The sequence below is a fragment of the Rhinopithecus bieti genome, unplaced genomic scaffold (genome assembly GCF_001698545.2).
Source record: "Rhinopithecus bieti isolate Rb0 unplaced genomic scaffold, ASM169854v2 scaffold_15850, whole genome shotgun sequence".
NCBI classification, from domain to species: domain Eukaryota; kingdom Metazoa; phylum Chordata; class Mammalia; order Primates; family Cercopithecidae; genus Rhinopithecus; species Rhinopithecus bieti.
The window spans coordinates 2614818-2624497 of record NW_016809273.1 but is presented as its reverse complement, the minus strand read 5'-3'; positions in this window follow the sequence as shown (position 1 = coordinate 2624497).

Sequence of the window (9680 nt, the reverse complement as noted above, 5' to 3'; positions counted from 1 at the left end):
GAGAAAAAAGGCAAGGTAGCAGGGTACAGGGACCATGGGCATTTGGGTCACTTCTTCATGTAACTTACTTTTGCCTTCAGGTCCTGCCTAGGCCCAGTCACATACATAACATGTTCTTTGATTATGTACTCCTGCTGTGCACACCCAGCATTATGGCATGTGGGTCAGATAACACCCAACTCATGATGGGCAGCTCAGGTCGCATGGTAACTTAATTGACCATGGTAAGCATTCAGTCCCTACTGAAGCCCAGAAGTAGGCCAAGAGCTGTTTCTCAAAAGAGTAGTTATCTGCATAGGATAGCAGGTCTTTCTTCAAAATACTAAGGGTCTGCACTGAGATTCATCTATACGGGCCTGCCAAAGGTTCCAACAGCATCTCTATCTGCCACTGACACTTCAAATACCATTGGATCTGCAAGTTCATATGTCCCAAGCAACAAAGCAGCTTACACAATAGCCTGGACCTATTGCAGAACCTTTTCCTATTCTGAGTCCTAGTCCAAACTAGCAGCTTTTCAAGACACTCAGTAAATGGACCAGAGTAACAAACCCAAATGAGGAAATGTCTCCAAAATCCAAAGAGGCCTGCCACATGTCACGCTTCTTCTGGTTGTAGGAGGGGCAGATGCAAAACTTACCTTAGGAGGGGTATCTCAATATGCCTCATACCACTGGACCCCTAGAAATTTTACTGAGACATGAAAAAGCCTTTGAATTGTTGTTGGATTTACTTCCCACTTCTGACATGCACATGTTTTACCAATAGTTCTGGAGTAGTTGCTACGTCTCACTCATTAAGTCCAGTGAGCATAATGTCATCAATGTAATGGGTCAGTGTGATATGGAAAGAAAAGGCAATAAAGATTCCTGTGAACAAAATTAGGACAGGGCTTGTGAGTTGATATACCCTGAGGTAGGACATAAAGGTGTGTTTCTAGGCTTGCCAGCTAAAAGCAAACTGCTTCTGGTTGGCCTTCTAGACAGGGATGGAGAAAAAGGCATTTTGCCAGATCAGTAGATGCATATGAGGAGCCAGGGTTTATGTTAATTTGCTCAAGCAATCCATCTGGTACAGCAGCTGCAATTGAAGTCACCACCTGGTTAAGTTTGTGATAATCCACTGTTTTTCTCCAAGATCCATCTGTCCTCTGCTCAGGCTAAATAGGTGAGTTGAATGGAGATATGGTAGGAATCACCACCCAGCCTTCCTTCAAGTACTTACGGTGGCACTAATCTCTTCACTCCCTATAGGAATTGAACATTGCTTTTGGTTTACTATTTTCCTAAGTACAGATAGTTCTAGTGGCTTCTACTTGGCCTTTTCCACCATAATAGCCCTCACTCCATAGGTCAGGAAACCAATGCGTGGATTCTGTCAGCTGCTGACTATATTCTAATTATACATTCTAGAACTGGGAGATAACCACAGAATAGGTTCAGGAATTCACTGGGCCCATTGTGAGATGGAACTAAGCTAAAACTCTATTGATCCCCTGACCTCCATAAGCTGCTACCCTGACAGTAGCACTTTGGATCTCCTGAAATTAGTGTCACTTCAGAGCCAGTGTCCACTAGTTCACAAAAGATCTGATTATTCCCTTTTTCTAATGCACAGTTACGTTGGTAAAAGGCTGTACGTCCCTTTGGGGAGGACTAGGAGAAAGACTAACAGTATAAACGTTTGGTTATGGACCAGGGTCCCCTTGAGGTCCTCCCCTTCAATCGAAGGGTTTTGGCTCTATAAAGTGGCTCAAGTCTGGGAATTAAGGGACCACGATTCTCTGTTTTTATGATTCAAGTTCAACTTTTGTCACTTGACAGAAGTTTTCTGCTTACACAGATCAAGTAAGACTTTATAGTAGGCTTCCTATCTATTTCACTTCTAGGAAAAACATGATCAACTAGCCAAAGCACAGGTCTACACAAGTCAGATTATTCTGATTGTTCCTTTGGCTCTGTCATTATGATAACCACTTCACCTTGCCTTTGGTGGTTGAGTCCCATTACTTGACCCATGCCACCCTGGGATATGTTACTTCCATTATATTTAGGTTTTCCAGTTCAGTGACTGCAGTGAGCTCTGGCCTACAGAGAAGAGCCATCACAGAGTTCTGAAAAAGATGCTGGAACGCTCCTCGCAAATTTATTTCTCATAATATTGGTGCAAGGTATACTTTCTTGACATTCCCAGTGTGGATGAGTAGTTCTTAAATGAAAAATCTACTCCAATTTCCCAATATTCCTAAACCTTTTAATCCCATCCTCTAGATTAAACCAAGGCATGTCCAGCACTTCCAATTCATCTTTTCCATGTTTCAGTAAGCCTATCAAACTGTGAGCACCCTTTCTAATTCCCCAAGCTGCAGTGTTAAATGCAGAATCTTTGCTTAGTGAGTACATGTCAAGAAATTTGACCCGATCCAACTTTTTGTTCCTTCTATCACTTTCCGACACTTTTATTATCCATTCTCGCATATGTTCCCAGATTTTTGTCTGTATAAATTAGAGACTTTGAGTAACTCTTGGGAGTACAGCACATCTCTTCATGGGTAACACTTTGTTCCTGTCTAGTTTCAGGTCTAGAAGGAAAGAAGGGTGGTGGAAGTGGTTCTGGAGGAGAATGGGCATTGTCTTGCATATCAACTGCCTCAAAGGAGACCATTACAATTTCATCAGGCAATGCAGTGTTAATCATCTCAGACAGGTTGGAGGGTACTATCACTGGAAATGGAGAAGCTGCTTCCACTGGGGTTGAGAAGCCTCTCCACCAGCAAAGAAGACTGATCAGAATTTAGGGGCTTAATGTCCCCAGCTTCATCAAGGTCTTCCTACATGTCCAAATTCTAATTTATAGAATCCCACTTTTTTCAGTAAGTGCCCTCTTTTTAACAATAGTCACTCTGCAAGGCTGGAATTCTAATTTGTGTTGTAATTCAGCCAGTCACAGGATGAGATGCTGTGTTTGATTTTCAACAGTCTCGGCTTTGGGAATTCAGGAGATAGGGTTTTCTTCTTCAGGGTGTATATAGAAGCTTTCAGATTATTTATGGATCACTTGAGCTGGGAATAAAAATCCCTACACTCACCTTTTTTAGCACCACTTTATCCAGTGACATTAGAAACAACCAACTATCCTCATTAGACTCATTATGAGGCAGAATAGGTAGTCAAGGAAGTAAACATGCCCATGGTATGCAGCAACTGTGGCTTACTGCACCACACACTTGAACAAAATAAGCCCCAGCATTCACATTGTAGTCAAGCTAATTCAAGCAAAGCTATCTTCAGTAAGACATTTCCCTGTAGACAGCATGCACATTTTGATTTTACATGTCATCAGACTGACCCTTTGCTCATTATAATAGTAAAAAACCCACCACTGGGTGGAGATTTAAGATGCTAATGAGACATGCCATGTATGAACAAGCATGTACAGCTACTGCTCTTGTGCACCCAGAGGACCAGAACATGCTTACTAGTAACACCTCTTCCCACCCCTTTATGATTAATCATGTAAGACTCCCAGAAAGGGAGTCTCCCTAGTGCCAGTCTTTGCAGTCTCATCCTTACCAGTGGCCTGTACTGAATCCTCTCTCTAAGGGTGTACTATCTATTGTGCACTTAACTTTCAAAATATTATTTCTCCTTTGCAATAAATTGCTTTATACTGCATCTTCTTCACTGTCTGTCTCTTAAGTTCTTTTAGACTAAGAAGACAAGAACAAGGTTTCATAACAGTCATCAACAATTAGTTTTCCAAAAATCCCCCCAAAAAAATCATATACACAGTTAACCAGCTCCTTGTCTCTTATAACTGGTTGATTAGGAGTAGCCAATGCAATTATTTTGTGTATTTCTATTGCTAGATCATGCTATGCACTCAGTGCTCACTTTACTAACTGGAAAGAATCGTTAACATCTTTAATAAGATCAGAGTAAGAAATGTTTTAATAACATAAAAGATGTTATTAAAGATTTAATAACATCTTTAATAAGATCTTATTAACATATTTAATAAGATCTTTAATAAGATCAAAATTGATTTAATAAGATCAATTGCAAAAACTCTGGAACCATCAGGAAACTCATCCTTAATATTCTGTCCCCCTAGAGCAACTCTTGGTACCAACATCTGTATTAGTCACAGTTCTCCAGAGAAACAGAACCAGTAAGAGATACACAGAAAAGTTGATTTAGTATGAGGAATTGGCTGACATGATTATGAAGGCTGAGAAGGCTTGCAACCTGCCATTTGCAGGCTGGAGACCCAGGAAAGCAGGTGGTGTGCAGCACAAACTTTAAGGCCTGAGAACCATCAGAGCAGAGGGTGTAAGTCTCAGTCCAAGGTCAGCAAAAGACTGATATATTCCAGCTCAGTCACGAAGAAGGGATTAATTCTCCCTTCCTCTGTTTTTTGTTCTACTCAGCCCTCAATGGACCCTCAGTCAGCTTTAGTGCATCCACTAACTCAAATATTAACCTCATTCAGAAACACCCTCACAGACACCCCCTGAAGTAGTGCCCACAGTCAGCCCATGATCTAGTCAAGTTGATGTATAAAAATTAAACATCCCAATTAAACATCACACTGGGTTTGGGAACTGAACACCCTGTCTAGTCTAACTCATGCCCTATTCATCTACAATAGCCTTTAACCTTGAGTACTTGCTCATGTATCACACTGTTGACAAGAGAGGACAGAGGTCAGGATGCCCTGCCTCCTTCCTCAGTATCATTCTTTCAGATCCTCTTCTTGCTGCTGTTCATGACTTCTATGTGAACACCCCCTAAAACAGGGTGAAAAGGATGACAGAAGTGGTGACAATATGAAACAAGGCCCCAGAACCTATTTGTGGGTGAAGCTGGACCCCAAGACACCTATCCTTAGGAAGGTTTTACTTGAGACTCCAACTCTAGCTTATTCATCAGTCCTTTAAATTAGGAGTCATCTAAGCTCCCATCACAAGGCAAATTTTGACAAATAGATTTTCCAGAAACTGTTACAACAAAGAGGGTGGGGTCAATACCTTGTCTCTTCATCTCTAGCCACAGTAACATTCATCCATTTTCCAACTTGTTTTCTCTTCTTCCATTGGGACTTTGTAGTTTTCAAGAAAAGGAGTGAAAGGCAAACTAATTATCTTTAACAAGTGAATAATTATATACATATAGCCAACTGATTTGAATTGTTTAAAATCAATTCTCTTTTCTGGGAGAAACAATTTAAAAAAGTATTATCTTCATATATTTACACACTTAAGAATTTAATGGTCTGAGGATAAAATAGATTCATCTACAAATCATGCTTTTGATTTTGATTATACTGCATTTCATTTATTCATTCATTTATATATTCAAAAATATTTATAAAATATTCATCCTGTGCCAGGGACTGAATTTGGTGCTGATACACAGAGGAGAACATGACCTTGGCCCTTAAGTTTTTAAATGAAAGGTGACAGATGTGAAGTAAATAATGGTCACATACACTTTTTAAATGCTATACAATAAAGGTATAGGATACTATGAGAGAGGAAAACATGAGAGTCTAATTAAGATTGGGGTATATACTATTTGAGGAGAAGGACAGACAAGGAAGGTGGAGTCAAAGATAGGGCACAGATCCTGCAGGGCCTTGTAGATGGGAAATTACTGAAAGGTTGTAAGCAAGTAGTAAAATAACCTGATCTGTCTTTAAAGGATTATTCAGTCTGTGGCAGATGTCTGGATATGCCAACAGTGAAAGCTAAAGTAAGTCTTTCCAGTGGCCCAAAAGGCCCTAACAGATCTACAGTCTCACACTTCCACTCGCTTCCCTCTCTGGNAGGTGGAGTCAAAGATAGGGCACAGATCCTGCAGGGCCTTGTAGATGGGAAATTACTGAAAGGTTGTAAGCAAGTAGTAAAATAACCTGATCTGTCTTTAAAGGATTATTCAGTCTGTGGCAGATGTCTGGATATGCCAACAGTGAAAGCTAAAGTAAGTCTTTCCAGTGGCCCAAAAGGCCCTAACAGATCTACAGTCTCACACTTCCACTCGCTTCCCTCTCTGGCTTTTTTCCTTCTCCTTCTTCTTTTATTATTTATTTATTTATTTATTTATTTATTTATTTATTTATTTATTTGAGACAGGGTCTTGCTCTGTTGCCCAGACTGAAGCTCACTGCAGCCTCAACCTCCCAGGCTCAAGTGATCCTCCCAGTTCAGCCTCCCAAGCAGCTGGGACTACAGCTATGTGCCGCTATGTGCCACTACGTTCAACTAATTTTTTCCTTTTTTTTTTTTTATAAAGATAGGGTTTCATCATGTTGCCCAAGCTGGTCTCAAACTCCTGGGCTCAAGCAATCTACATGCCTCAGCCTCCCAACGTGTTGGGATTACAGGTATGAGCCCCCTGGCCCAGCTTTCCCTATTTTATTCTTTTTAGCCACACTGGACTCTTTACAGAAGCTTGAGCACATCAGGCTGAGTAGGCCTATCTTCTGTGCACTTGATTCATCTGCCTGGAATGTTCTCTTACATATTTTTGAAGCCACTGAAGGGAGGAAGCTCCCCAGACCTGCTCTCTGGGAAACTGTGTGATGCAGAGATCTGGCTGACTTCTCTGATGTGTAGCCTGACTGGGAGGTAAAAACTTTCTAAGGTTAAGCACTGTGATCTTGGATTTGTTACCCTAGTGTAAAACTAGCCTATCTTGACAAATAAACACCATAGTTAACAAAGTAGACAAAATATTACTTTTAATAAAAGTTTTAGTCTTTAGATATTTTTCAATCTGTTAATTTAAAATATTGTCAAGTTTAATTTTCATTTTCTTGACTACTGGTAAGTTCCATCATGTTGCCCTATGTGGTTTTTCCTTTTGACTTTTATCAACTGTGAATTGCTTTTCACATTTGATCTTATTTTCCTTCAGTTTGTCTTTTGACTTTGTTAATTATCATTACTGTTGTTGTGCAGCTGTTTACAATAATCTATGTGGTTTAATCAGATATTTTCCCTTTTGGTTTCTAAATGGCATAATATGCTTATAAAAGGTTTCCTCACATCAAGATTATTTTATATATACTCTTCTCATGCTTTTGTTCAACTTTTTTAGTTTAACTTTTTATAACCATGATAAATGAAACAATAGTTCAACTTTTTAAATTTGTAAATAATTTATTTTAGTATAAGTGAATTAGAATCCAGTCTTATTTTTTTTCAGTTTCCACACAAAGCACTGACAGCCTGATTTTTTTAATGATCCATTTTAAATTTACTATCTTTATCCCCTAATAAATTTTCATATGCATACTTGAATCTAGCTGAGTTAATCAGTATAATAGTATCTTTCAGACAAACCTGGGAGGTTAAGAGGAAGATTAGGTTTGGGAGACAAGACGACGATAAATTAATCTATTTTAGAATTTCACATAAGTAAAATCATACTTTTTTGTATTTAGTTTCTTTTACTCATCATAATGACTTTGAGATTCATTTACACAGTTCATTTCTTTGTATAGCTAAGTAATATTCCACAGTATGGATACACCACAATTTGTTTACCCATTCATCTGCTGATGGATGTTTATGTTGTTTCCAGTTTTAATCTGTTTTGAATTAAGCTGCTATGAATGTTCTTGTGTGAGTCTTTATAAACATATATTTTATTTCTCTTGGGTAAGCACCTCGAAGTAGAATTACTGGGTCATGGAATAAGTGTACGTTTTTTGTTTGTTTTTGGTTTTTTTTTTTTTTGAGATGGAGTCTCTCTCTGTCACCCAGGCTGGAGTACAGTGGCACGATCGCAGCTCACTGCAACCTCCGCCTCCCGGGTTCAAGCAATTCTCCTGCCTCAGCCTCCTGAGTAGCTGGGATTACAGGCACACACCACCACACCGGGCTAATTTTTGTACTTTTTTTTAGTAAAGACGGGGTTTCACCATGTTGGTCAGGCTGGTCTCGCACTCCTGACCTCATGATCCACCCGCCTTGGCCTCCCAAAGTGCTGGGATTACAGGCGTGAGCCACTGTACCCAGCCAGAATAGGTGTATGTTTAACTTTATTTTATTTTATTTTCTTCCTTTTTTTTTTTCTTATTGTTCTTATTTCTCTGAGGCATACATGTAACTTTATAAAAACTTTCAGTTTTCTAAAGTGGTTGTATCATTTTATACTCCCTCTAGCAATAACAGCATTCTAGTTATTCAAAATGCTTGTTAGTGAAGGAGTTGAGAATATGTTATCCCAAAATATGCCACCCTGGCATTTTGACTATTTTAAGTTAAAGACACTTAAAAAACAGCAGGCACAAGAAGATCACTGTGACTTTTCTGTTTCTTAAAAGCAGGAGATGACATTCCCACATGAAAGATGCCCTCCCATACAAGAAGTAAAGTGAACATTCCTATCACCAAAGACAGGAAGTTAATGCCAGATAATTCTGTACCAACCTTATTAAAATAACTGATCTTCTAGCCTCAAAAAATGTAGTTACTTTTTCACAATTTAGTACTCTGTCTAATTTGGTATTTAATTGCAACTCTAACTGCATCTTTGGGTCTTCACTTTCTTAGGAACGACCTATGCCACATAAAGCTCATATAAAATAGATTTGTATGCTTTTTTCCTGTTGATCTACCTTAATTGAATTATTAAGTCTAGCTGAAAAACCCTGAAAAGACAGAAGTAAAATTTGCCTCCTTTATATTATCATTTGATGCTTTCAGTCTTTAACTTTGGCCATTCTGTTAGGTATGTAATGGTATCTTCATGTGGTTTTAATTTGCTTCTCTAATGTTGAGCATCTTTTTATGTGCTTATCGGCTATTCTTATATCTTCCTTTTTAAAGTGTTGTCCGGGTCGGGTGTGGTGGCTCATGCCTGTAATCCCAGCACCTCCGGAGGCCGAGGCAGGCGGATCATTTGAGGTTAGGAGCTCGAGCCTGAGCAACCTGGTGAAACCCTGACTCTACTCAAAATACAAAAATTAGCTGGGTGTGGTGGCATACACCTGTAATCCCAGCTACTCGGGAGGCTGAGGCAGGAGAATTGCTTGAACCCGGGAGGCGGAGGTTGCAGTGAGCCGAGATCGTGCCACTGCAGTCCAGCCTGGCAGACAGAGTGAGACTCTGTCTCAATAATAAATAAATAAATAAATAGCGTTGTATGGCAGATCCACCTGACAGCAATAACTTTAAGCATACCCTGAGAATGACCCTGTGGTCTAAGAAGAATGTATGCTTGGAGCTAAAGAATTCAGGAATGGCCAAGGCGAATATTCACTTCTTATCTATGGAGGACATCTGAGCCCCGGTTCATCCCTTGCAACACAAGCTGTACAGGTGATGGAGGCCCTTTGTTATGGGTTAAATGGAGGTTGCTAGGTGGAAAATGCTATATAAACCATACTTTTTACAAATGGCAGTGGTTCTCCTGTCCAGCCCACTGCCACTGGACTGTCCTTGTATTTAAGTTCCCTCAATAAACCCTATATCTGGTTCACTGTCTCTGGGTCTTTTCTTCAACCTTTCATACACGATGCCACTCCTGTTGGAGTCAATAGAGGTCTGACATGACAAGTGTCTGTTAAAAACTTCTGTCTCGCCGGGCGCGGTGGCTCAAGCCTGTAATCCCAGCACTTTGGGAGGCCGAGACGGGCGGATCACGAGGTCAGGAGATCGAGACCATCCTGGC